The sequence below is a fragment of the Paroedura picta genome, chromosome 1 (genome assembly GCF_049243985.1).
Source record: "Paroedura picta isolate Pp20150507F chromosome 1, Ppicta_v3.0, whole genome shotgun sequence".
Lineage (NCBI taxonomy): Eukaryota > Metazoa > Chordata > Lepidosauria > Squamata > Gekkonidae > Paroedura > Paroedura picta.
In genome coordinates, this window is record NC_135369.1 from 182,702,368 (window position 1) to 182,706,832 (window position 4,465).

Below are 4,465 nucleotides of genomic sequence, written 5' to 3' on the forward strand. Positions count from 1 at the left end.
CTGGAGTCTTGTAAGAGCAGACTTTGTAGCTAAAAAAAACATAAAAAGGGAATGTGAAAGCTCTTTGACAAAAGGAGGGCTGGTTCTTGCAAGATCATCCCCTGAAACTGGTCTCTGCAGTGTTTCTGAATTCAGTCTGAGCTGTTCTGCTGATTTCATAGAGGATCAAGGAATTCCACCAATCTAGGCCCTAGTCTGCACACAACAGATAATGCACTTTCAATGCACTTTAGAAGTAGATTTTCCTGTTCTGCACAGGAAAATCCAGCTGCCAAAGCACACTGAAAGTGCATTATCCTATGTGTGCAGAATGGACCCTGGTCTCCTCTCTGTGTAGACCTGACAATATCATCACCTACTCAACCTTTTAAAAATGCAGCGATGTAGCAAAATAAGTAAATAAATATTTGTGCCTAAATGTTCTGTAAGTTCGTAACATCTGCTACTGCAAAAACCAATCGATTCGCCTGGGCTGCCTTTGTTATGGCCACAGCGTCAAAGAACCCTGCCCCCGCCCCCTCATCTTTTAGAATCCACATTTTCTTCCAGAATTAGCTGAACTCGTAATATGCGACCAAGATGCTTTCTGGGACAGAGATTTGTGCCAGGTGAATAACTCTCTCTCCCCACACTAAGGTATTCCAATTAATTAGTGCTCAGGGAGTGCGGCCTAAATGTGACAATATTCTTTCGGGATGCCTTTGCCAGTGTTTCTACATGGGAGCCAGCCAGTAAATAGCCACAAAGTCATGAATTTTCTACATAAAAGGAGAAGTATCGTATTTTTCCCCTGGATTCTTGAGGAAATTACTCTCATATACAACACAAGCCCTGGGCTGCTTTACTGGGAGTCAAAGTTACCAGCAGACCATTACTGGGCTATAAAAGTCGAGCGGCCGTTCCCTCCTCTCCGCTGGCTTTCCAATCTTTTGCGATTCTTCTGGGGGTTATCCCTTTGGTCGGGTTTGTTTAGTCTGCTCCGTAATGGCCCAAAAGCGGACCTTGGGTCTTTTGCCTGCTTTACTAATATACAATCTGATTGATCATAAAACATCCCCATTAACTCTATCTTGGGGAAGCGAGCAAGCGTGTGTGTTTCTTTGCGGGGCTCCAGCTTTTCTAGCGTTCTCCGCTGAGACCAGCTGCATATTTGCTAACAAATTGTTTCTCCTAACCATTTGAGAGGCTAGTCAAAACAAAGAATCAAACGCATTTGGACGTAATTAAATTTAAACCTTTATTTGTATATTCTCTTCTCGGCTCTTGTTTTTCTTTCCCGACCACTTCTTCTCCTGTCTTTGGTCCCCCTGGTTTGCTCATTTCCCTAGAATCGGGCTATTTCCATTTTGTGGTGGGAAGAGAATTCATTTAAAAGCAGGACTGGCAATTCGGTTATCTTTTTGCGACTAATGTGATTGCAATCGTAAGGATTTGGGTGTAAGTCCCAACTCACTCTTGGACCAAGCTGCATATTTCTTAAGGGTCATAATGTGTCACAGGAGTCCCTAGGGTTGCCATGTCTCCTCTAGCCAATGGAGGGGGTTGTGGAGATAGCATTGGCAGACCCAGCATCCATTTTCTGTGCAGTCCAGAGATGCGGTATAATTCTGGGGGATCCCAGATCCCAGTTGGAGGCTGGCATCCCCAGGGGTTCCCAAACCAACTCCTTTTTCTGATGCCTGATGAGTGATTTGAGGATGTGGGTGGGAATTTCACTGTGTGACTGAACTTAAGCTGCACCAGCTGTTTTGAAGAAGAAGAAGAGTTGGTTCTTATATGCCACTTTTCCCTACCTGAAGGAGGCTCAAAGCGGCTTATAGTCCCCTTCCCTTTCCTCTCTCCACAACAGACACTCTGTGAGGTGGGTGAGGCTGAGAGAGCCCTGATATCACTGCTCAGTCAGAACAGTTTTATCAGTGCCGTGGCAAGCCCAAGGTCACCCAGCTGGTTGCATGTGGGAGAGCGCAGAATCGAACCCGGCATGCCAGATTAGAAGTCCGCACTCCTAACCACTACTCCAAACTGGCAGTGGATCTGCTTCCTGGGGCGGCCATTTTGTTGCTGCGCTCACCATACCGTGCCAGAATTCCAAAGGTGCCCACAAGCTCAAAAAGGTCACTTCCCCAAAAGATGCCCATAACCTTTTGGTCACTTCCCAAAATACTGTTTGTGCTGCTGCGACTGGTAGGAAAAAAACAGTCTTATTAATGGAACAGAAGCATTCCCCATGAGATATCCACTCATCACACACTGGCAATGCACAGCATTTAAGTTGCGCTGGAGTCAGGGGGACCCACACAAATATTTCCAGTAAAACAGAGCATGGTAAACAGTCTTTCAGAAATGCGTTGAGTCTAATGTTTGTTTTTCCTCCCATGGCAGGATAATCTGGAGGAAAATGTTATACTGGAATGTAAAGAACACATGAATCCTGTTGGAAAGATTCCGTAGCGGCTTGTTCCTGCAAAATCCACAGGGGCTATACTATGGAAATATATGCTCCATGGTTACTATTTCCCCATAACGTTTTGCAGTTATGCTGCCTCTCTTCCGTAAGTATTTTTGAAATAAATAGCAAAAGAAAAAAAATACACCCACATGAGAAACTGTTCCTTATTTATTGAAACTGTGGTCATAGAGTTTGGGTGAATCCTGGGCTGATTCTACACTTACTTTGTTTATTCTGTTGCGGATCCTGCTTAATTCAGATTGATTTGAACTCGGGTCTTCTTCTCCCCCTCCCCACCCCCATTGAAACAGAAAAGTGTTTTGCACGTGATTAGGGAAGCTCAGAAGGGGAGGAGGGAGCCAAGCACAGCAGGAAACTCTTTCTTTTTCTTGAAGTGGGGGGGAGGGGAGTATTGGAGACAGCAGGGGAGGGAGAATAAAACAAAGAGGCAAATCTCTACTGAGAGAAGTTTGGGCTTTTGGAGCCTCTGCTGAGAGAAGTTAGGGCTTCCCCTTTAAGAAAAGCTTGCAGCCTGGGAATGAGGAACTGACTCTTGGCCAATCAGGGCTTCTCTACCATGGAGCTCAGCAGCTAGTTCAGAACAGGCAGAGTTCTGCATGCTTTCTCATGCTTTCTCACACTGATTTTTCAAATATTGAGGGTTATAGCTACTCTAGGATATTGCAGGGAAAAGGTAGGGTCACTCCAGATCAATCATGTTTGTTGCAGAGGGAAAATTTAAATTGGAGAAAATCAAAATGGAAATCGCATTCAGTGGAGATGGTAGGGACTGAATCGATCTGGGATTGGAATAAAAGCTCTGTGCAGATTCAGCCCTAAGTGTCATGCCAGTGTGACGTCACTTCTGGTATTGCACCAGAAGTGACATTGTGGACTGACATGATGTGGAACAGCCCTCCTTACTGTTTGGTTGCCATTTTTGTGCTGGGGAATTCCTGGAGATTTGGGGGTGGAGCCTGGAGAGGATGAAGTTTAGGGAAGAGAGAGACCTCAACAGGGTACAAATCCACGGAGTCCACCCTCTAAAGCCACCCTTTTTCTATAGGGGAATCTTTGTAATCTGGAGATCAGTTGGAATTCCAGAAGATCTCCAGTTTCAAGATGCTGCATATTTATTTCATAATGTCCTGCTTCTCTGTTGTAGAATCTGGAGATTTTTGGTGGAGGGATCACTTGGGCATTAAATTGGGGGTCACTTGTGAGTTCCTGCATTGTGCAGGGGGTTGGACTAGATGACCCTGGAGGTCGTTTCCAACTCTATGATTATATGATTCGGGCTCCAATTGGAGAAGTCTGTGATAAATTGCTAAATAAAGATTGTAAGTCATGTTTTAAAGGAATTTTTGGCATTTCTATTAGTTTTTGCCAATGAAGAAAAGAGACATTTGAAAATGGGTTAATAACCAGTTCATGTTCTGGCAACTTTACTCCTGGCTAATTTGCTGCTGAATGAAAGGACTGTTTGTTTAGAGCAGTCTTTCTCAACTGTTTACCATTTTGGGAAACCCCTGAAGCATTCTTCAAGCTTTGAGACTCCCCAGAAGTGGTGTAATCGTGCCGAATATGATTGGGAAGTCTAGTACATGTCCACCTGGGACTCCTCCCCTCCCCTCCCCCTCCACGCCCATCATTGGTCATTTTGGGAAGAGTGGGTGGGTCAACATGACTATGTATGATCCTATCACAAATGTAAAAAAATATATAAAATTAATTAACTCCCAACCCATTCTGGAAACCCTTCCAAGGCCGCCAAGAAACCCTAGGGTTTCACGAACCCCCGGTGGAGAAGGCCTAGTTTAGAGAATTCAAGTGTTGCTCCTTGTCAGCACCTTCAGCTTTTCAGTTTTGCTGCATTCCTGATAGTTGTTTCTGTTTGCCACTCCCCTTGGAGGTGGGCAAACCTCCCCGGGTACCTGTCATGCAGGTGCCAAAGGGAACAGGGGTCTGGGCTGGAAGGCTGCCAGGTGAACTTCCCATTAAACAACCAGCAATTCC